Source organism: Cyanistes caeruleus, chromosome 5, assembly GCF_971803275.1.
Source record: "Cyanistes caeruleus chromosome 5, bCyaCae1.hap1.1, whole genome shotgun sequence".
Classification (NCBI taxonomy): Eukaryota; Metazoa; Chordata; class Aves; order Passeriformes; family Paridae; genus Cyanistes; species Cyanistes caeruleus.
In genome coordinates, this window is record NC_141705.1 from 10,305,515 (window position 1) to 10,329,963 (window position 24,449).

At 42.0% G+C, this 24,449-nt stretch overlaps 3 long non-coding RNA genes across 5 annotated transcripts; 2 read left to right on the forward strand and 1 right to left on the reverse strand.

Annotated features, from left to right (window-relative positions):
* The first annotated feature begins 185 nt into the window (after positions 1-185).
* LOC147652922 (uncharacterized) lies at positions 186-4,066 on the forward strand. The gene is made up of 4 exons (XR_015286864.1): positions 186-760; positions 1,565-1,701; positions 2,225-2,505; positions 3,664-4,066. It is a non-coding gene; the product is annotated as an uncharacterized LOC147652922 (long non-coding RNA).
* A 3,960-nt stretch (positions 4,067-8,026) lies between these two features.
* LOC111928226 (uncharacterized) lies at positions 8,027-17,078 on the reverse strand. 3 transcript variants are annotated; one of them, XR_002863971.2, is made up of 4 exons: positions 14,005-17,078; positions 13,032-13,318; positions 11,622-11,825; positions 8,027-11,064 (listed from the first exon to the last, which is right to left on the reverse strand). It is a non-coding gene; the product is annotated as an uncharacterized LOC111928226 (long non-coding RNA). The 3 variants fall into 3 exon arrangements; XR_015286865.1 differs by having other exon boundaries at positions 13,685-16,451; XR_002863972.2 differs by having other exon boundaries at positions 15,349-16,379.
* On the forward strand, positions 15,964-24,445 carry LOC147652923 (uncharacterized). The gene is made up of 2 exons (XR_015286866.1): positions 15,964-17,345; positions 18,615-24,445. It is a non-coding gene; the product is annotated as an uncharacterized LOC147652923 (long non-coding RNA).
* The last annotated feature ends 4 nt before the right edge of the window (positions 24,446-24,449 follow it).

The following is a 24,449-nucleotide window of genomic DNA, read 5'->3' on the forward strand; positions in this document are numbered from 1 at the left end:
ACACCTTTCCCCTTTAGGGAAAGTAGGCTAATAATTTAAGTTCATGAAATCGCATGTAGCTTTAAATAGGCATCAACATTAACAATCACGAACCCCGCGCTAATAGCTCTTAAATACCTCGCTAATAGCCCCCACGTGGAAAGAAATCTCCAAGTGTTATAAATTCAATTTAACGACCAGAAAACCTCCTGGGCAGCGGCAAAATACGAAAACTCCCTTATCCGAGTTCCCAGACTTTGATTTATTTTTAACTACAGGCTCATGGGAACGCGGCGCTGGAAAATCACGTCCAGATGTACCTAAAGAGGCGCTTTCTCTGCTGAAAACTTCTCTCTTAAAAGGAGAAAAAAAAAAAAATCTGTGAAATAGTTTGAATTTCGGTTTCAGCATGGATGTAATTGTGAGAAGAAGGGGCAAAGCGGCGGCTGCGTTCTGTGCAGAGCCGCGCAGCGAGGAGGGAGCAGCTCTGAAAATGGAGCGCAAAGGAGCTGGGCAGCCGGGGCAGCCTGAGCCGGCTGCAGAGGAGGCAGCTCAGAGCCCGGGGCTGTCGGTGCCTCTCCCGTTCACCGGGAACATCCCCGCCTTTGCCCGGAGCCGGGAGGGTGAGCTCAGGGCTGTTTCTCTGTGCTCCAGGCGGTGCCGGAGCCTCCGCGCCCCAGCTCCTGCTCTGCCGCTGAATTCTCAGAGATTTGCCTGTAAGAGTGGGTTTACAGGAGGAGGGAAGATAAGCGGCCCTCAGAAAGGAAGGGGCTTTTCCCAGGTAAGAAATCTTTCGCCTAAGCCTCCGCAGGGACTTTTTAGTGCCTTGAAATGTTTGAAGAAAATCATCTATTTCAAATAGCATTCACAAAGTTTATTAGCTTTCTGGTTCGGTAATTTTTAATTTTTATTTATTTTTTTTTTCTTTTGAGTATTACATCCAACATGGAATCGGGAAAGGGAAACAAACATGGCTGTGCTTGCTGTTTGCTCTCATTTCATATATTCTATCTAATATTCCTTATAATAACAGCAAATAATGACACGATTGCTCATCCCCTTTCAATTGTACAATGACAAATTATTCTGGTACTGTAATTTGGGGCTGGATGTACCTGTACAGATTTAAGATTTTGTTTCCCGATGAGAGATTACCAAATCGCCTGAGCAGCCGCCTGTATGGACAGTACAAAGCAGTCTGTCCTCGCCTCAGTATCGGGTATTATAATTCAAATCCAATCCTTTTCACCTCGTATTATTGGAAAATGTTGTAGGGAGCTGGCCTTTGTTGCAGGAAATCCCATTTAAAAATTGCTTTATAGGCCATTTACTGCAATCCTCGACATTGATCTCATTACAGCTCCCTCTCAGTGCTGTTTATAAATCCTGGTATTTACCAGCCCTCGGCAGCCATGCCTGGTGGCATTGCTTGCTAGGGGCTGTCACTGGGAGGAGGAGAAGGAATGGAAGTCAGGTGCCACTTTCTGGTTAGTTTTGTCTGGAGGAAGCATTATTATTTATTGGAACAGTCAGACAGAAGTAAATCTTGTACTGACTCATCCAGTATTATCTTTTAAACCTCCAGGCTCTCCGTTTGCAGAGGATGTGGAATTCTGTGCTGGAGCCTTCTCACGCAATGGCCTAATTCAGCCAGGAGGGGAGAAACAGCCCTCTAGGTAGTGGGTTATTTGCTGCATTTACTAATCTGAGAAAAATGAGAAGGTAAACGAATAGAATGAATCTCGGTTCTGAGCTGGGTACAGAAGCCTTGAAGGGATGCTGTTCTAGAACACATGCCTGGGCAGGACTGTGTGGTGCAAGTGTGGCTGCATTGCTGAAAAGTTGCAGCATCTTCTGCAACTGTACAAATAAAGGGAGGAGTTAGGGCTTAAAGCTTGACTTTGTCTTGAAATGGGAAGCTGCAAAACACATGTTGGGTGGAAACAAAATACTGTGATGAGTGTACTTTTTCTTTCTGTACTACCAGGTAAAGCCACAAATCAAAAACAGGCTGATGAAAGTTCCTGTAAGACTTTTTTTTTTTTTTTTTCTTAATGGCAGCTGGATCTAGAACTAAGGAAATATGTGGCTATATTCGAATTCTGAAATAGCATGAAAATTTTTAATCCCATTTCTGAATCATAATAACAATAGGATTAGCCCAATGGCTATGTTTAAAAAGTTTCTTTTAAATTCATGTGAGAACAGAATTGGCGTTTAAAGTAATGCTTTTCTTTCTTCCTAGGGAATAGCTGTACCTAAGTCCTCAGTGGGATTTGCCTGTTTCAGTACTGCCAAGCTGGTTTGAGGTTAGCTGTCCTCAGAAGAAGCACAGAGTCTCAAGTTCCCCAGCCAGCACCCTGGAGAGAAAAAAAAACAAAACAAACAAAAAATCCCCACCCCAGACTTGTGGGAAAATCAACAAAATGAGCAGGCAGATGCTTCCATCTTCTATTTACAAGATTTCAGAATGCCAGGCCTGACAACCGTACCATACAGAATATCTCTAGGAGCTCCTTTATCATGGTGTGTTGTCTGGCATAACTGATTTAGTTCACTGGGTCCTCAACAGTTAAATCATGCTCTTAAGTTCTGAAAGAGCAAGTCTCTTGTCTGAAATGAAGCACAGACCCACAGTGAGGGCTCTTGCACTCCTTGCTGACTAGGGGGTAGTCTAGGGTGAGGAATTCTTGTTAATGCTTTTCCATTTTAAGAGGCTAATTAAAGGCAGAAAACAAGTCAAGACTGGAGCCAAGATCTCCTGAGTGTGGAATCTGTCATTGTGTTGTAGAGATTTTCTCTCCATTTTCAATTTGTCTGTTTTGTTGCATTTCTTCTCCTCACACTTGTTTATTACACTGATTTCTAGTTTGTGCTAACAAAGCTCCCTCCCCGTTAGACTGATTGTTCCTGCATTATTATGAGTTTCTCTGGAAATTGTCTGGAGCACCCTCCTGCTCAAAATGGTCAGAATAAGGTTCTAAAGAGTTAAATGGATTTTTCTGTATTTCAGTTTCTGTTCACTGTTCTTTCTCCGGACATCACTGAGTGCAGCTCCATCTTCTTTATTCCCTTTCCTCACAGGAGTGTTGTTTATACACATTGATAGATTTCCTGGAGCCTTTTCCAGGCTGAACAGTTCCAGAACTCTCATCTTCTCAAAGAATTATCAAAATTGGAAGAGACCTTTAAGATCATCCAGTCCAGCACTGCCCCTGTAACTCCTAAACCCCATCACCCACTGCCAGAACCAGACACCTCTTAAGCACCTCCAGGCTCAATGACAATTGTTTTAATCCCTTAATTGTCTTTGTGGCCCTTCACCAGACTCACACCAGTAAGGCCATGTCTCATCCTGGGGAGCCCAGAACTGGTCCCAGTGCTCCAGATGTGCCCTGCCATTGTTGGGCCAAAGGGAATGATCACCTCCCTTGACCTGCTGGCAAATTCAATTTTAGGATCACACTCATGCATACTCAGAGTCCCTAAATTCCTCCTAGGTCATATGTCCTGGCTTTATTTTTAATTTCTTCAGCAGTTCCTTGTTCATCCATGCATGTCTCCCCTAGCTTTTGTTGAATTTTCCACACATTGAGTTAGACAGTTCTTAAGGCTGAAGGAGACTGAAAATCCATCAGCTCTCCTGGGACCCTTAATTTTTATTTATTTTTCTCCTCTCTCTAGGAAAATATCCCATGAGATTCTGCCAAGTAGGTACCTGAAAGAGCCAGAGTTTGTTGGGTTGTGATCCTGCCAGTTGTTCTTTCCATCCATGGGACCTTCACAATTTCATGGTTGCTGCAAGCAAGACTATTTTCATCCCTCTGATCCCTGAACAGCCCTTCCTCATTTGCAAGGATGAGATTCAGAAGGATGTCTCCTCCCACCTGTCCCTTCACCAAGAGGGTGTCAAGAAGCTATCATTAACACATCTTCAAAGCAGCCAGGATCCCTTGTACCCTGTTGTGCTGCCCTTTTGACAGTTATTGTAGTAGTTAAACCCTACTATGAACATTTTATAATAAAAAAATTACTAAATAAAACTATTGAAGAATAAATTATTTAAAAAAACCCTAAAAAGCAAAAATGTTTTCCTTATTCCAACTGGTATCTAAAGTTTAAATTTGACTACCTAAGTGTAGGTAATGAACTACTAAATGGAAATTACGATGTTTTTTGTGGTGAAAAATAGACCAAATTCAAAGGAAATCTGTAGCTCCTACTAACTACTGTGTCCTAGGGAGACATGATACAGAATTGTTATATTACAGAGAATTTTCTCATTAGGGACCCAGATGGGGGTACCTGGATTAAGACTGGAGCATCTGTGGTAAATTCACCCTGCCTGGCAGGTGAACCTTAATCCAGCTTCCTCCTCATTCCCCCTCAGTAGGATAGGGGTGAGAATTGAAAGGACAAAAAGTGAGAAAACTTTATGGGTTGAGATAAAGGCAGTTCAATAAGTGAAATAAAAATTTAAAAAGCAAGGGTTTATATTTACATCACTATCAGCAGACCAATGATGCTCACCAAGTAACAGCTTCTTTGGAAAAAAACACCCTGCAGTTTTATTGCCCTGCCTTTATTTATCACCCTGCAGTGATATTGCATGGTCTGGAGTATCTCTTTGTGGGTCAGCTGTCCACCTGTGTCCTCTCCCAAACCCCTGCCCACCTCCTGCCTGCCTCTTCCAGGGGCAGAGTGAGAAGCAGAGGAGGCTGCTATGCTGTGGCAGTGAGGAATAATCTGTGACTCTGATGAGTGCTGTGCATTGGTCAGAACCAGGTAAAGCATTGCTGTGATACCTGTGCTGTTTTGGGCACAAATACACGACACAGCATCATATGGGCTGCTCTGAGGAAAATTCTCTCCTCCTCAGCCAGACCCCAGTACAAGGCTTTATCCTGCTTTTTGCTACAAAAAAAAAAATAAAAATTGAAAACTTGGCCTCATCATCTTGGCTGTTGTAGGTTTGGGATTTTTCTTGTGAGGGATAGGATGACCCTTCTGAATGGTTTCATCATGAAAAATTTAATGACAGGTGAGAGTAATAATATTTGATAGAAAGAATAATATGGCTTGACTTCAGTAGCACCTTCTGGCTAGTTGGGAACTTGGAAGAAGGGCTCAAGGTGAGCAGAAGAAATCATCCTCCTCCTCCTGGCACAGGATGCCTCCATGGGAATTTGGGTGGGATGGGATGTCAGTGTTAGGGATCACATAAGAGTCCAAGACAGGTCAGCTTGGTAAGATCTGACCTACTAATTTAAACCCTTCTTTCTAGTGAATTAGAGATTCAGGTAAAAGTGGCTTTTGTCCCTTACTTAAAGGCTTTCTTTGGCTTAATTGCCTGTCTCTAATATTTAATTTCTTGCTGTCTTTCTAGAGAGCTCCCCACTCTGAGCTGCTGCTTTGCTTGGCTTTCTGTTCCCTGGTAAACTCAGGACAAATCCCCAGTTTTGTGCAGTCCTTCACAGTATCTTTATGCACATAAAGAGTCTCACTGGAATCACGCACAAAATATTTTATGAAGAGACTGGCTGTGAATTCATAACTAGCAGCTAAATAGCCTCCCTGCCATTGAAAAACTCATTGACAATTATTTTATTTCTGTGCTGTTAGTGTTGTTTTACATCCTCTGTTATCTTAGATCACCTCTCACCATTCAGAAACTGAATACTGTTGAATTTCTGAGTCACAAGCTCACTGGCATTACCAGTGGCTCATCACATTATTGACATGATGGCGAAAGAGATCTGATAAACTTGTATTTAAATTGCATGACAAATTATTGCACCTTCATTTTGTAGTGTGAGAGATGCATTAGAATGACATTTTTTTGGGAATTTCATCCAGAGGTTAAAAGAATTCTCAGACTGTAGATGAAGTTATCTGATTATTAAAAAGTGGTATTTTTTCTTTGAAAATCAGCTCTTGTTTGTGCAAATGAGGGTATGAATACAAAGATTTGGGGAATATTTTTGTTGTTTGTTTGAGTTTTTTTGAAGGGAGATAGTATCCATTGATATGTCGAAGATATCAAAATATGTTGCAAATGGCTTTTACTTTTAATGGGGATATTTTATCCCACTTGCTCAGCGGGATGAAGCAAGCAGAGCTATCGCAAAAGCTTCCATTGAAAGATACTTTGATGCGTTTCTTATTTGTTATTTTTCAAAATACTTTAACACCTCTCCAAACACAGCATAAAAAACCAGTTTATTCCCTCAACAATTCAAAATTTAAATAATTCCAAAATTCTCAGCAGAACCTGGAACCTCTGTGGCCTTTCAGCCCGCTGACTGGATGGCTGGATGTTTCAGCAGGAATATAGCTCTGCTCCTGGCTGTGATGCCACAGGAGCTCCTTCAGCTTATCAATAAGGCCATTAATGCCAAACAGCAGTATTGCTTTTAGAAGCAATATTACAGAAACTTCACAGAAGTCCACAACCCATAAGATCAGAGCTCAGCTGTCTGCAGCAGCTGCTGTGTCTCACCTGAACGTTTCCCTCAAATGTGCCCATTCTCATTGCTAATGACTGACCTGCTGGCCCTGAGGTTTGCAGAGAGAGGTCTGAAGGCTTTCCTAGACATGTTGACAGAAATATTTAATAGGCAATGTGAGCAGACTTTAGGAAGAGGGAAAACACAATAATTCTTATACCAAAGTAAAAATCAGTGTCTGTAGCTTCCAGAGAGTGTCTGCCACTTCTGGGCTCCAGTCTGGCTTGCCCAAGCTGGGGCTCTCTTGTCCCAGGCTGGCACTCCAGCATGTGTGTGGCTGTGGCTCCAAGAGGTGGCTGCTGCAGGGGCAGACACAGCACATGCACATACACACAATGTATTTTTCACTTGCTACCCTTACTGTTTTAAAAAACAAAGGAAAATTTGGAAAATAAAGGTACTTCCAGTCCATGACTGAGCACGCACCCAAAACAGCAGGGTTTTATTTGTGAATGTGAAATATTGGCACTTGTGCATTTGGCCTGGACCAACTGAGCATTTCTCTGAAATTTAGGTAAGCTGAGGAACATCTCACCTACTTCAGGCTGATGTTTCCCCATGTATCCCCTAACAATGAGCCACTCTAGCTGCTGGCTGGTGGCACTGTTGTCCCCAAGGGGCTGAGGGTGAGTGTTTGGGCTGGAGTTACTGCCCCATCAGACTGCCCACAGCAGCTGTGAGCTCTGCCCAGGCCTAAAGGAGATGCTATTTTGGGAGGCACCAGGACCCAGCCCAGATAGGAAAACATCTGTTTTAGGAAGCAAGCAACCTTTAAGTGCTGCATCCTTACATGTACAATGAATGTTCGAGTGAATCACTTATGGGGGGAAAAACCCGACCATTTTGGCAAATTTACATACTACATAATTAAAAACAACAATACAGTGTTAGCTACAATGGATCAAAGAGCTAGTGCCAGTGTAAATGGTAAAGAATGTCTATTCTGAGATTTTCCAAGGATTGTACATTCAGCATTATTTAAGTTCATTGACAGTACAGTATGATAGATGTTATTCAGTCACTGACCTGGTAGTACACGTAAGAAAAAGATGGATGGGATATTTTAACATCAGAGAAAGAAAACTGCCTACTTTGGTAACCTCATTTGTGGCAATCCACTGAGCACTCAACATGTTTCTTCCTTCACAGGCAGCAAAGTAATGCAGTGTTTGAGGGGCACTACTGTACAAGGATAAAAACTTAATAATTTGGAGGGAGGGAAGTATTTCTTGCAGATATTTATAATTTTAGATCACTGACTTCACAGTCTTTGAATCAAGTGATTTCATGATCAGCAAGATCCTAAGAGGAACATTTGAGATAGCACTTGTATCTTTCCTTACAGAAAGCCACTGGCACCAGGGCTGGGTAAACATGAATCCAGCCAGTGTGGAGAAATGCTACTATTCCATCCCATGCCTGGATGCCTATGGGAATTTAGCACATAATTTTTTTCCTACTAGCAACCTTTCTGTTTGTTAGAGTCTGAGATACAGAAGAAAAATATCAAAACAGGAAAAAAAAAAACCACTAGCCCTGGATTCTGGGATTTTTCTTTATTCCAGTCAATGCTGTTGACAGCATTCTTGTCTTTGTGTTGTGTTCATCAAACTCCACAGCTTTTCTTATAAGATTTCAGTCTTTCTTCATGGCATGGTATTAAGCAAGATTCAAATACTACTTCTTAGATTTCTGTGCAGAATATCTTACTTCAGTCAAAATCAAGCTGTTGACAAAAAGGGAGTTACAGAAGCAGAAGGTTTGGTTTTTTGCCAAAGCCTTACCTCGCTTTTACTGACCAAAAAGTGTAAGAAAACTCAAGGGCCAGGTTTGTGTCCACAGTTTTCTCAAGCAGGCTAGGCACTGTGCTCCACAGGGGAGAGGGGCTTGATCAGGGACACTAGTGCAGCTGATTGCCCTGAAAGAAAACCCTCCTGTTTATCAGTTGCCTTATGTCAAGGAAGTGCTAAAAGGAATTTTCCAGCTGTTGCTCCTAAATGCCAAAACTCACTGAGCTGAATTTATTCATCTACCTGACTATATCTGAGAGCAAAAGCGATCTGTCATTTCTGATCTTGCCTTTGCATATGATCCACACATTAGGACCATGGGTCAGGGAAAGAAAAGCCAAATGAGCAGCATTTTTCTGAACCAGTTTCCCTGCCGAGAGAGCTGTGTAAGAATGATGCCTTAGGCAGGCTACCTACTTCTCTGGGTGAGCAGCTGAAAATTGCATTTGGGGTCCCTCACCTTTGTTCTGCATTTGTTCCTTCACTGCCTCGTGCTGAGCAGGAGACCCAGGGGATGGTGTCCTCTTTAAAATGCATCTGATTTCTGACAAGCCCATAATGGAGCTGTCAGCTTCCTCCTGTGACCAAACTAACTGGTTCCTCACCAAAGAAGCTTATATGCTCTTGTAGTCTTCAGCTGGTGATGAATCAATGATAAGTGTTTGGGAAGTGTTTAGGAAAAATTTAAAAGAAATTGAAAGCCAGCTTCAGTACTGACATAAAGCTCAAACTTGATCTTCTTAAATTGTACATCAAGAAAAAAACTCAAAGAATGCTTTACAAAGAAAGCACAAGGTGTTGCTAAGATCAGTAGCAATATGTCTAACTATATTATTTATCCAGCAAGGTGTTCTTCCTGGATAAAAGCACTACAAGACAGTGCAATGCCCACCTCCAGGTAAAGTATTCAGAATCCAAAGACAAAATTCTCTCTTAAATTGGTAGCAAAATTCTTTGGCTTTAGTGGGAGCAGGTGAGACTTGCTGTATTTTCCTTTTAAAGAACCCCAAATGGCACAATGGTTACTTTATGGCAACAACAAAATGAGTCACTTGTCTCAGTCTATCCATCAAGTTCCTAATGGACACGTGTCCACATATAAAAAAAAATCCAATTAGTGTTAATTGGCATCCTTGCCTGCAGTTTTTGTGGAGAACTCAGTAATAAGCATGGGAGCAGAACTCCATTTCACCCCAAGAAAGGTCTCCCCAGCAGACCAAAAGGCTCTGGCTGTTGGCACTTGGAAGCTTTGTTACCATTACAGGGGCCATGTACAGAGCTTTGGCTCCTGAGGCTGGCACTGGGGTCCCATGAGAATGAAAAACCCCTTGTGCTGCTGGCTGTTCACAGGCTGGTGTTGGCCCTGGAGAGCTGGGGATGTCTGGGGACAGTGCTGGGGGCAGCTGTCTGGGCCATGGCATACTGCCCTAAGACACCCTATAGCAGGAGATAGTGTTTCTTCCCTGAAATAGGGAAGTGAACAGCAGAACAAGAATTAGCTGGTCTGGAGATCTTTATCTGCCAGCACTTCACCAGGTATTGTCCCACTGGAGTCAAAAAGTCTGTATTATTGCTAATAATACAGTAATAATCACACAGTGCTTATTTAACATGTTTGATTGGCTGTTTTCTTCCTCTCAAAGGCCACTGTCCTCTTGACAGTGATGACTTTAAGACCATGGTTTGCACACCACACAGTGTTACAGGCACTGACTTAGCAGGAGAGCAGGCTTAAAGCATCTTCCTCTGGGAAAAAGACTGCAGAGCATCAATCAGCCCATGTCCACTGCTGAAAAGCCATTTTCATGATTGTCACAGGGACTGGAGGATGTCCTTGAGTAACTTCTGAAAGTAAAGAGAGATGGTGCTCCTCCATCACTTGTATGCTTTAGATTTTCAAAAGCTTTATAAAGTAGTAGAGCAGAGGAAACTGCTGTGGATAATTTTCCATAGAGCTGAACACCATTGCTTTTAGATCCTTTCCAGGCCTGATTTAAGGCCTGGTTGGATGGGGCTCAGAGCAACTTGTTCTAGTAGAAGGTGTCCCTGTCCACAGCAGAGTCTTGGAACAAGAGAATCTTTAAGGTCCTTCCAGCCCAGACAGTTCTATGATTCATTAACCACATAAGTTTATGCATATGATTAAGTGAAACAATGGGTGACACCTAGAAGCAGACCCTCACAGCACACCTGCTGCTCCCCCTTTGCTTTCTGGCTTCCAGTTTACTCTGATCCCCCCACACTCTGAAGTCAGCAATGACACAGACAGTGAAGTTGAAAGAAATGATTTCCCCTCCTGGCTTTGGCTGCCTTCTGGTAACATCCATGGTGTTTGCTTTTTTCCTGCTTTTTTCCTGCTTTTGGTTTTGTTCTTTGTTTGTTTGCTTTCATTGTTTGTGGGGTTTTTTGTTTGTTTTGTTTGTTTTTTTTCTTTTTGGTTTTGGAGGGCTTTTTTTAGTTTGGTTTGTTTTCTGTTTTTTTGTTGGTTTTTTCAATCTCCCAGGGGTTATATGTTTGAGGATTTTTGTTTGCTTTTTGGGTGGTTTTTTTTTTTGTGTGTTGTTACCTTCCAATCTTCTTGTTCAGTTAGCTGTCAGTGGCTCGTGTCTGCCAGTAGCACTGCTGGTGCAGACCAGCCACACCAGCTAAACGTGTGGCAGGATTGGACTGTCCTGTCAGGTTCTTGGGTTGGACTCATTTCTCCAGCAGTGGCTGGTGAGGAAAAGATGCAATGAGAGGCAGAAGCTGAAATTTTATTCATTTTCCTCCATCTTGGTGCTTGCATTTGCCTGTCTTACAAAAAAGAGAAATCTGGTTTCAGTAGCAACATAAGGTCTCAGGCAGAGTTTTCTTCTTCCTGCCCATAAAAGGGAGTTAATGTTGATTTAACAGGACAGCGGCAGTCTGTCAAACTGGACCAAAGAGGATAAGATTAACATAAATGTCATTTAAATTTTAAGTGATTTTTTTTTTTCCTGATTCTTATTTGTATTTCCTGAAAAAGACCAAGTTACCCTGCCTTATTTGTCACAGTGAAATTCATACATTTTTACCTTTCCTCCTGCTCCAAGAAAATGTTAGCTTTGAAGTGCCATTAAATGCAGTTGTTGCAATGTGTTTGTAAGTACCCTGTTGTACACTGATAATTTATAACTACACCATAACTACTACCCAGATACACAAATTAACACATATAAAACAAAGCACATGAAATACATTTATAATTACTTTGCTAAAATAGAAAATAGAGTTAATTTCCCCTTACATATTCTGCCTAATAATTTATATTAACAATTACAAAAATAAACTGCTACATTAAAATAATTTAGAAAGAACCATAATTCACCTTAGTTTTCTGAGCTTCTGTGACTGTGAGTCAAAGTGGGAATTGAAGCAGGTTTGTGGCTTTCCTGTCCTCTGGGTTGCAGCTGGGATATGTTGGTGCTTCTGACAGTTTTTTTCCAAAGGAATGGTTGGTAACAGCATCACAATATCTCAGCATTCTCTACTGATTTGCTTCTTGTTTTCAGGAAGCCTCTGCCCCATGGCTCTGCAAAAGAAGCAGGAAAATCCATTTGGTCCTTGGGACTATTGTGTCACATTGCCAGACTGAACTTTGAGCGAGGCATTCATCGTTCTGCAGAATATGATCTTCCCAACAAAACACACATTAATTCTTTTTGTCTGAGGCCAAGAGTAGTGTCTCTCATAATCAGTGTTGTCCATGAGCACACTGATTCATTAATTCTTATCTCTTGTTGAAGTACTTACAGTGGTAAAAGTGAGATTAAATTTGGGCTCAGAAAATATTCCATTAATGCAGCTGCAATCAATGTCAGAGCAATGGCAATAATAAGACACATACAAAACTCATAGTGCTTTTATACTATAAATACTGAACAAGTGTTTATTTAAAATAGAATTTCAGAGGCAGAAATATGATTTTAAAAGCACAAATCTCACTTAAATGGATCTAATTCAAAAACTATTTGTAGTATTCTTTCTTATGAGCATTTAAAAGTCTCTGAAAAATGAGTTTGACCTAAATTAGAATATATGAATGTTATTTTCTTAACAGAAACATTCCCAAACCAACCTAGGTTGAAGAAAATATTTTTTTCCAGTAGTTTATAGTAATATAATTATTTACCTTTATTATTTGAAATAAAAAACGAATATTAACTGGAATATGAAAATAAAAATTCATTCATAAGAAAACCCCAAACTTTTTTTCTATTCTATGCAGAGAAAACTGGAAATTCTCCTGCATAAAGAAAAATATTTTGTTGAATTCATGTTTATGACTGATTAAATTTTCGTTAAGTAACTTGGACAACTTTTGTTTGAGTGTTAATCAGATTAAGACATGCTAAAACTTAAAGTTCTTGATTTATAGAACAGAGACTAACTAAGATGTGTTGAGATGCACTTTGATTTCTGAATTACTGGATGAATTCTTTGTGTCTGCGCTCTGCAGTAGATAGGCTTACAGTAACAGCCCTTCTGCCTTTAAAATTTATTGACCACATCACTTCATATAAAATCATTTTGTACTTTCTATGCTGATTTGCAATAGATAGAAGACTCCAGCTCCAAACCACATACTTGAATAAACACCTGAAAGTGCTCAGAAGGTTTTTATTTATCCACAGAAGGAGCACTGAGCAATCAGGATTTCTAAGAAACTTCAGAAAGCTGATGAAAGAAGCTAAATGCATTGGAACAAATCTGATACTGCAGATTTCCAGTGGCTTACCCGTAAGGATGAAACAGCCAGGCTTAGCTCAGCTTCCTGGCATGCAGCGGGTGCACCGATGTGCTGGGCTTACACACACCAAAATCCACGTGTCTTAAGTATTAATTTTCACTATACTCCTGCAGCATCACTTCACTGTTTTTCCTTGGCTTCCTCTCAGGCTTTATCTCCACTGCTCTTTCCCAAAGCTTCTCATTTTTTGATCTTTTCAAGGCTCGTGTCCTTCTCTTTTGTGTGCTAGTTGAGGCACACACCTGCATTTACTGGGATTTTAAATGTTGCAGTCCCTGTATTTGGGTAGAAAAGAGAAGAAATACATCATGTTCAGCAACAAAAGAGGAAATAGCATTCATCTTCCTCAGTTTTCTTACTATCTGTAGCTTTTTCAAGGTTATGTCAGTTTTGGGTCACATATTAACACTGCCCACAGGAATATTTTTTTTTCCACATTCTACAGTTTAAACAGATCTAAGCAGTTTACATTCACTTTGGCTGGCCCAACAGCCACAAATAGTCTCTTCCACAAAAGCAGATCCTCTTTTTCAGTCCTCTTTCTTGAAATTCTCTTTCCCTGTGTGTCCTTCCTCTCAGCATTTAGTGATTGTTTTTTCTTGGTTTTTCTGGCCTTGAAATTCCAGTCCCCATGGACAAACTTGTCTTTTGCTAGTGAGGAACACCACGAGCCCTAGATGCTCCTGCTCGTGTGTTTAGCAATCTTCTGCTGCTTCTGGTCACAGACATAAGCAGTACGGGTCTGCCAGCATCTGCTGGGTCTCACTTTTGCAGGAATGTTAGGAGTACTCGTAGCAAAGCAGATTCAAAAATTCACTGAATCAGAATTCAAAAATCAGACATTGATTACTTGAGCTGTAGAGTCATCTTTTTTCCTTGGGGAGCAGTATATAGGAGTTTGTCAGAGTGATTGTCTTGGATCCTAATCATTGAGAAAAATAAAGAAATTAAAGGGATTTACCCGTTTAAAAGTTCTGACGTTGTACCAGATGGTTCTGGAGGTCCCTTTTAATCTGGTGTTCAATAACTTCTTTTTCTGCAACTACTTGTCATTGTATCAAAATCCCTCAAAACAAATTCTTCCTTTTGTCCTTCCTGAAGCATGGGGAAATCTTCTCTAGAACCTGTAATATCCAGTGTCAGACGATGTACTGTCATGATGATAGGGGAGGGTATATGTAATATTCCTTCCCCTTGTAGTCCTAACAAAACAGGGTAGAATCCCTCTCTCTCCAGTGTGTCTCTTGAGGTTTTTAATTCATTTACAGCCTAAGAACCATGAGTGTTTTCTAACTGGAAATCAGGAAAAGGAGTGGGGCATATTGTTAGGAAATTCTGCTCGTAAAGTGCTGTAGAATTGCAAAGTATTCCTGACCCCACACAGTGCCAGGCATAGAAATAAAATTTTCACTGACTTCCTCTGCTGCTAGCTAGACCAAAACTTTTCCAGTGGAAACATGCACATAATTCATGAAAATATTGTTTGTCTTTGCTTTGTTGTATAGCCATGCTCATGTTCTTTTCTTTTTCAGGGATATCAGAGATGACAGATGCAAACAAACTGACAGCCGCTCTGCAACTCTCTGCTGGCTTCACGGTCTCGAATTTGGGCAGATTCAGTACAGAGGCAGAGGTAACAAACACATGGGCAACCACTGTGTGGGTCACAATGCAGTAAAAAAAATAAGATGGTGTTTTCTGTTGCTGTCATTTCAGTCTGAGAGATAAACTAGAGGCTGGTAGCAAACTGCAGTCAGGTTTTCTAAAAAGCAGTGGTGGCTATATTAGAATACAAATCCTACTCAAATGCATGAGAGAGATATTATCCCTTTTCACCAAGGAGCAAGGAATAAAAATAATGTGTGTGTTTTGTATCTGAATGTAGTGTTCTGAAATCTGTGTTCAGAGTTGGATTTTACAGTTTAGAGATTTCTGAAAAGGAGGCAGTAGGAAACAGGAATTGGAAAAGAATGTGAAAATAATAATTTATGAAAAAAAAAAGGCAACTCAGAATTAAGCCAGACAAGCCCAAATTGCAAAGGAAACAGATTTTAGCCACCATGGTTATTCAGCAGGGGAATATCCTAGCAAAGTCAGCTATGTGAGGTCCATCTTTTACGTCCTGGTAGAAGACAGCTTGCTTTTCTACAGGAGGCAATTCTGCCCCGCAGAAATGGTGCCTGAGCCCAGCACAAGCTAATCGGTTCAGCAGGACAGAAATCAAACAAGTGCATTTGCAGAGGTATGTTAGACCCAAACCTTGCTGTATTTCTGCATTTAAAAGCTTATAGAAGCCACCACCCACCTCCAGCTGGAAAAAAAATAAATCACAGTTATCCTTGGCTGTTGGTCACTGCTGGCAAATGGGGTGGATTTCTCTGTACAGAAATTCCAGTCTCTACTGGTTTCATCCAAGAGTTTTCCTGTTCTGGCAGAATAACATCTATCTTACTTTGAATGAGGTTTTTGCCACTTAGATCAACAGAGAATAGTCTTTGGATCTTAAAGCAGGGGAAAAAAAAAAAAAAAGGAAAATAAACAGTTCTTTTTATTAATGGAAACCAAGGAGCAAAGTTGCTGCTGTAAAACGGAGGACCAGAGACTGCAATAACTGTATTTTTCAAGAGCATTTGGCAGGTTAGCTGGTGCTGAATAGTGATGACAAAATGTTCAACAAACCAAAAATATTCCATCTGTTCACTAAAAAATGGGATTCTGTGAAGCAAGACAAATAACAGGAAATCCAGAATTCTTTCCCTCCTCAAGACATTTCGACACTAGCAGCTCAACCCACTCACTTAACTAGTATTAAAAAGCATTAAACCCGGTCTTTGAAACCGATTGCATCTAGCCCAGGCCGCAGCGGAGAGGGGAGGGCAGGACACGGCGGGTGTGTGAAGGAGGCCTCAGAGATGTCGGTGTCCCGGCCCCGGGGAAGGGCCGCGCCCGGGGGCCGTGGCTGAGGGCTGAGGGCACGGCTGGCTCTGCTCCTCCGCGGGGATTTCAGCGCAGGAGGCAGGGCCGCCGCAGGCCATCTGCAGCCTCGGGAGGCAAGGGGAGCTTCGCTTGTGAAGAAACTCCAGCTGTTTGAGGCTGTGTGGGCTCTGCCGGGCTCTCCTCCCCAGCTGCCTCACACCCAGCCCTGCGGAGGGACGGTGTACAGCAGCAGCAGAGGAAACGGGCTGTTTACCCAACAATGCCATTTCACGGCTGGGTTTGACAGCAACTCTCTCAAAAGCTGTGAAAAATTCTCTCCAGGGAATCAATCTGGGACTTCCTTGAAGAAAAGTTGGGTAAAACAGACCTTTCTGAGATGGCTGTCACCTCCAGCCCTGTGAGCTCCTGACATGTCAAAGCTGGGGACAAGTGTTAGCTGTCTCTCTGGCAGAAATGCCCAGACTTTGAGCTGCTTGTGCTGCTAGAATATTTCACCAGGCGAATGTTTCACAAGCCTGGTTTGGCTAAATTCTGTGACTTTCTTTGGAGTACATTGCCTTTGGAGCACAACGTGTGGCCCCAAGGAAAAGGGCCAAGGACTTCAGACTTCAGTCACTATTTCTGTCCTCCCCTCCTTCCCCCCCCCCCTTTTTTTTTTTCTTTATTTTTTTCACTTTTCACTTTTTTTTTTTTTTTTTTTTACCCCCTCAAGTAGGCCTTACTCTGCTTGTTTTCTCATCTTTCAAGCCTTTCAGCTGCTCCTGGGGCAGACACACAAATATCTTTCTGCTTTATCCTTACTCTGCCTCTCACTGTATGGGTATTTGGACAAGTGTTTAGGCTATTTCAAAGTAAAGCTGATAAAGATTTTCTTCTCTAAGCAGTGCTTAGAAAAACACTTAGGAAAGCACTGTTTCATATTACATCTGCATATTCATTATAAATACATATAAAATTTGTTTTGTTTGATTAGAATTCCTGTAAATCTAACTAGAAAATTATTTTATAGGAACAGAACTACAGGAAACAATCTTCCCTGCTTTGACTTCACATCTCTGCTTGTGCTTCTGCTTCCCTGGTAGTCAAGCATGCAAATACACATCGTGATGCCCTTCCAAAACCTCCCTTGCCTCTAGCCCTGATCCAGTCTCATACTGCTTCTCAGCAAAGACAGTTCCAATTTATACCCGTTTCCAACCATTTCAAACTGACACTTTTAATTCATCTCACTGTAGTTACCAAGAGCTTAGCACAGAGAAAAGAAAAAAGGAAGAAAAGGAATGAATACTGCGGTCTCCAAATTATCTGTCTCCTGTGACTGCTCTGAGCTGTGTTACCCCACCGTGGCATTTCTTGTATTTCTAGGTAAATTGATTTCCTTTCTCCCAGAAAGGGGGGGGGGAAAGTCTGAAGATTCATTTTCGGCAGCATTTGAGAACTTATTTGGTTTTGGTAACCAACTTGCAGTCCATTTAAAGGGACAGCAGAGGTGACCAAACCAAGGAAGGCAGAGCCACAGTGGTTTCTGGTGTCAAGGTTTGGTGACGGTGGGATCATCTGTGTCCTGACACTGAATACTACACAGCTGCACACAGCAAAGTTGGTAGCTCACTGGAAAAGTCAGGTTTGGGCATTAAGGCTTTGAAGGATGAATGGAGATGTTAAAATTGAGTGACTTTACAGTAATGATTTTAAGTATAAAATTGCAATTGTACCAATTTACCCCATCCCTCTGGTAAGTGCTGTCTTTCCTGAGTGGGGGACACCAAATCTCTCCTGAGTTATTTCCACCCAGTTTTGGGACCATGAAAACTCATGCTAAGTAGGACATCACTCTCCCAGGTGCTGCATCATCCCTCAGCGGGATGTGATGATGTCAGATTTTATATCCTGTTATCCAGAGCTCCCCAGGTAGCAAGAGCTGGTTTGAAGACACAATGGGTTTTCTTTTTCTTTATCATTTTTGTTGTTTCATTTTGGACTCAGAAGGGAGTGTCAAAAAAGGAAATTGTAGGGGGAAAACTCTGCCTCTTTCTGAATGGAAATGAAACTGAAGTTTATGTGAAATCATTAGAAGATAATTCTGTGATGTTGCCAATTATTTGCTCATATTATGAATTACTCAGGAAAATACACTGAGATGCTGCATGCAGACAAAACCTGAATTTTAGCTAGAATAAATGCATTTCTCTCAATGAAACCATGCTACTTTTTTTCTTGACAGAACATAATGTATTTTTAAGGAGAGATTATTGTTTAGGCAGGGTACTTTTCCCTAACATCTGCATAGAGGTGTCTCTTTTGGGATAAGATCTTGTTTATAAATGGGGCAGGCATTCTTAGCAGTCAGGAACAAAGAAAAGCATTTTTATTAGCAGCAGGAACCACATGAACAGCTTTGACCTCAATTTAGGATTTAGCTTATCATTTCACACAGAGGCTTGCATCAAGAATTTGACACTGGTGCCCTTTTCTAATTTGTAAAGCAAACTAAAGGGAAAATAATGGAGTACGGATAAGTGCTGTTCATGAACCACTGAGCAGGCTCTATTCCATTCTGTCCGAATTACTCCACAATCAGTCAGAAATCTCACGACAGACTAGGTTGTCTTTTTGTTGTTTTTATTCCTCTAGGAAAAAAAAAAAAAGGCAAATTAAACGGCCAGGCCTGTCTGTCCCTATCGTGCCGGCGATGAGGAGTATTGTGGAATCGGCATTCCTTGCACTCATTGCTGCATCTGTGGAGGGAAGCGCTGCTGGGGCACGGGGAGAATGTTCTCCTGCAAATATTGGAGCCGTGGTCGTGTGATCGCAGAGCAACCTAAGGTTAGGTCTTAAGCGTGGTAAAGCCCTGACAGCTTTGCTCCAATTGGCTCCATGACATTCCCTGCTCGGCCGTGATCCTAATGGCTTGAGACTGGCTGAATTCTTCTAACCCCAGCAATTAGTTTTCATTTTCTAGAACTCAGCTCACTTGAAGTGTTATTTTTTGCACGCAGAGGGCGCATGGGAGCTGGGGCTTAACCAGCCTGTTGTGTGAATTGTCTCCCAGGCAAAGCCCCAGTGCCCGATGCCCCCCGTGCTGACTCAGCCGGGTTTTTGTCCCTGATGGCAACACAAAAAGGCTTCACAAATTTCGCTAGTTTTCCCTGATCAAAAGTGCTGTGTGATAACAAAACTGTACAAATTATCTGAGCAGATGTATGATGTATCGATGTCTCGGCCAGAGAGAATTTTAGTCGTTGTCTCCATCTGAAACACGGCACAAGGCAAGCTCTAAATGTGTTATCTGTGATTCCCCCCCACACAGAGATGATACCACCCATTTACACACCAAGATCTCATTCCTATGTGCCAGAGGATACACATCTGTGTTTTGCCATCACAAATTTAAATTTCTTTCCAGTCACATTTACATGGGCAGCCCTTCCCCAGTCCTGTACTCTCCTGGCACCGGCAGCTGAAATAAGGATGATTTTTCTAAACACAGACATACATCTGCATTGCTCAAAGTAATATATAGATACATAAAATATGGGAACTGCTGAGTGGCTTTTCCTCACACCACTGAGAAGCACGTATTTCCTCCATATATTTCATAGCACCAGGCATATGGCCCCAGTCCAGTGAGTTATAGGAGGTTTTGCTATGTGTGATTTTATGGAGAACAGCAGGAATAAGGACTCCTCAGGAGCTTTGCTTTCAGTCTGTGTTTTTCTGGTAGGAGGGAAGAGCAAAGGGTGCACAACATATCTCTTTGAATCAATTTGTGCATGTATGAAAAACACATGAAAACACACAAACCACCATCTGTTGACATTGTTTTGTATCATCCCTGGGAAGAGGAAGCATAAGGAGAGAGGTTTAGGCTGTGACTGTTATTAGGGAAAGCTGGATATAGGATAGAAGGAGAAAGTGAAGAAGAAAGCCAAAGCAGGGTAGGGCACAGACCTAGAGAAGAAAGCTAATTAAGTTCTCTTATAAATGAGCTAATAAGGACAAAATTTAATTTATCACTGTTTCCAGGCTGTGTCTGCCTCTGTCTCCTGTCCAGCTCTTCTGGGTTACTTGGTGCTCAACACCCTTGTAGATCTTAAGCTTCCCTGTCCTGCTGCCTTGGAAAGGTTCTGGAAACAGAGAGTGCAATATACCCTTCATGCTGTGCCTCACCACCCTCCTGCCACCAAGCATCAGGGTGCACCTTCATCTTCGCCTGTGAAGGTCAGCTCTCTCTGGGCACAAGTGTGGTTTGACTGCTGATTTTTCAAGGCAACTATCCTCTCTTTGTTCTACTTGTGATACACAACATTTTGAAGTGATGTTGTCTGTGATAACTCATCACAAGCACTACTTTTGAGGGGTACTTTGGAGCACAGGAAGAATAAGGTTGCATTGCCCACAGATCTGGCCAAACTGAGATGGCATCACTGGCAACAGCTTAAAGCAACTTTTGACAGCAGAGCAACACTCAAAGTTACATAGTGTTAAAACAGCCTTGTCCTTGGCTGAACATTAGCATTAGGAAGGTTTGCTCTGGGAATTCTTCACGAGCAAGACATCAGTGCAATAGGAGAATAAGGAATCGTTTGCAGGGAATCCTTGGCTCGCAGACAGCAGCCACGAGTGCAGGGACAGAAGATAGGATCACAGATCAAACTTGGAAATTTGAAAAAGCCTTCTTCCTAATTTAGTAGGCAAACAGCACACAGGTAAATAGATAAAATAAACATGGTTTTCTCAGGTACAACATGCCAGATCCATGTCCTGAGTGTGCCTGAGGAATACTGTGCAATGGGAATCAGGGATGATAGGGAAAAGCTGAGTCCTTGGCCAGGCAGGTAGGGTCCACAAGGGTGAGTATTTGCATGGCTTGGTGCTGTGGGGCCACGACAAGAGGTTGTGGCTGCAGTGATACTTTACCCATACGTCTCCCATCCCCAGCAGTAGTTGAAACACCATTTGTGTTTCCAGGCCCTTCCACAGCCCTTCTCCAAGGTTAGCTTAAACACACTCAGCAAAGATAACTCATCCTGCAGTTAGAAGAGGGAAAGGATCAGAAAATGCTCCCAGCCATTTCAATGTGTCTGTGAAATGACCCTCTTGATCTGATTGCTCTTGACTCATCGCTTTCCTGCTATCGTCTCTGTCGACAAGCTCTGGGAGACAGGACTGAGTCTCACTGCAGAAAAATAGGCAGAAAACCATGGCTCAGCAAGTTTGGTCTGGAATGGTAAAATCAAGTGATAATTTAATTCATTGCAAGCAAAGCAAGTCTGTGCTTAGCAAATTGCCCCTTCCTGAAGTCAGAAAACTCCTTGTGCCTCTGCTTTCTCCTCTACCTGCCAGTACTGCTGATGGAGAGGTGATATTCCTGTTGTGATAGTTCTTTCCAGTGACTCCTCAGATTTAATCTCCCTTCTGCAGCAGGTAGGAGTTAATTTTACAATTGAGAAAGACAGTTAAAATAACAGAGATTAATTTCCAAATTGTGGATGGAGGAGTAGGGAATCAGATGTGTCTCAGCTCCATGCCTGCAACCTATGGCCAGGACTGAGAAATTAGGAGAGTAGAGAGCCATGTGCTCACAGCTCACCTGGGGTGTGATGCCAAGGGGATACACCTTGTAGGCTGTAGAATCACACATTTCCAGAGGATAACCAGAGTACCACTGCCTGGAGGGTCTTAAATCTTTTTGTCTACCCATGGGGAGACTTACTCCAACCCAGAGGTCTGAATACAAAGCCCAGACAAAGCATGAATACCCCTCTTTATCACCCTTAGATTTGAGTGGTTTTAATAATTTTTGACAAGAAAACAAAACAAATCTCGTTTTTATTTTTGCAAATAGAAAATGTTTTGATTTGTATTGCTTTGAAGTGATGATACACACCCAAATGTTTCCAAAAGAACATCTGTTGGGAAAAATGCAGCAATATCCTGGCAAAATGGAGGTTATAAGCAATTATCTTTTTTAAATAGGTAAATATCTTCTTCACTTTTTCCTACTCAATCCCACTGTTGAATTTCTGTTGCAGTTGCAAATAACAGTTGTTCTCTAAATCCTTACTCCTGTTATAAGCAAAAACATCCTAGCAAAACGTTTGCTGAAGCAATTCAGGACCATGTGAGACTAGGAGTGCTTCTTCATAGAGGGCACTTCTCATTCCACTCTGACCTTGGTAGGCTACAGAAATACCTGAGCAGCATCTTTTCTGGCTCAGCACAATTTTTAAAAAAGCATCAGCTGTTCTTTCTTTTAAAAATCTGCATTAGCTTTAAAAAGCTATCTAAAAAACTGGATGGCCTAGTTTCCTGTGGAATTATAAAAAACCCAAAACTGCGCCTTGGGCAGAATGACCTTATTCTTTGCATTCTTATTCCCTGCAGCTCTTCCTTATGCTTCTTCCTGCTGGGATGTGTTGGATTGCGCTGTGCATCCATCAGGGGATAAAGTAAGGCACTGTAGCAGCAGCAGTAGCCATGTGAGACACTAAACCTTTCCGAGACATAAGCTCCCATCAGTGGGCACATGGTCCATGCCAACCATCACACTTCATCTGCTTGACTTTCTCAGCAGCTTGAGCAGAAGCAGGAGCGTGTGCCCTGGCAGCTGCACAGTCGGCCAGGAGCTGCAGGTTCTGACTCTCCTCCTACCTAGGTGACTACCTTCAATCGTTAGGCAAATGCATCAAGGGTGGCCATCAAAATCATCAGCTGTAAGACAAATTATGTAGGTGGGTGTGTGTTATGGATGGGAAAGACAGAACCTGCCTCCCACCATTTCTGACTCTGCTACAGGGGAGCATCCAGTCAACACTGCCCCCTCTCCAATATACTGAGAGCTTTTTTGTGTGGGAGTCAAACTGTGGTGGAAAAAAGATGGGCCATGGAGCTACAGAGGTTCTGTGAGGTGCCTGGCTTTCACTCCCTCCCACTGGAGCTGCTTCACTTTGTAGAGGTGATTAAATATTCATTGGGCCAGGGAGAGAAGAGCAAGAGATTGAGTCTATTGCCCAGTTGTTCAGGTGCTCACCCGGGATGCGAGAGATGAGGGGTCAAGTCCTTGCTCCAAAGATGGTTTAATTATTCATACAAAGTGGAACAGCTCCAGCAAGAAGGATGTACATGCCAGGTCCTCTCCTGAGCTGCACAAAACCTCTTTCCTTTTAACTATGGGATGGCTTGACACATTCTCCTTGCCAAGAAAACATTTCCTGTTTGCAGGAATTGTAATTTTCTAATTTATTGACCCTGCTCCCCAAAGCAGGGCTGGCCTGAGCACTGTGCGCCATGGCAGGATTCACAGTTGGGGCTCCTGGCTGAGGGAAGCACAGCCCCTTGCCCACCAGTGCCTCATTTGTCATCAGGGTCAAGAATTAGCTTTTTGCTGTGCCTCACCCCCTGGAGCCTCAGCTATCTTCCCCATCTGTGCAGAGAAGGAAAGTCCAGCAGCTGCAGTGACGGCAGGCTCCGAGAGGGAGCAGGAACAGGAATTTCTGCAGGGCTTTCCAGGGCTCACAGCAGATGCTGTGAGGAGGGGACACTGAAAATAAGGAACTTCTCCTTCAAGAAGGAAACCTGTAAAATTCTCTCATCCTGTTTGTTTCTCCTGAAGTGTTTCAATGCTGATATTTTACACCTCCTAGGTCAGTGCCACTACAGTTACTTTGTCTCCCAGCTGACACCATTATCTAAAATTCACTGAGATGGAAAACTAATGTTTTCCCCTGCAAGGGCAAGTGGGAATGGCCTGTGTGGTGTTATCCTCAACACACAAACAATCTTAATTTCAGTAGCATCTCACAAGCTTTAAAAGTGTCAGGATTAAGGCAGAGATTAAATACCTTAGTTTGCTTTACAGGAAGGATCTTCATTTAAGCACCTGGCCAGTTACACAGATAGATTTCCATGGGACCTATAAATTGAGTGTGCCACCCTCAGCACGCTGGGTTGTGTCTGTTGCATCCTGCAGTGAACGGCATTAGGTAAAAACACAAAATACCAGTGTGGTGTTTAAATTTACACACACAGTTTTAACAGAAATGTGAAGTTATCCAGTTCCTCGTTTCACACATTTAGTTTGTTCTGATGCTGTCTATTCGTTCTGTATTCACAAAGGAAAAGTTGCTGAACACAATAAAACAAAATTCTGTACAATTATTATTATTTTTCAGATGAAAGCCAAACAAAACAAGACTTAAAAATTAGCTATTACAAAATATTTTGAGCTTATACTTGCTATCAAAATCTGGTTCTGTTGATTTTGACTAATGGCTTACACACTCAACAGAGATGGCATTGTTTACTTTCTTACCCAAGTTTACATTTATTATTACTGCTAAGTTTTGTGTTAGCACATGCTGTTTTAAATTAAATGAATATCCAAATACTGTTTTGAAGTTGCTAATGGCACCATATGTACTGCATTTTCTTGCATGCTATTTAAAGAAAAACTCTTAATTGTACTAC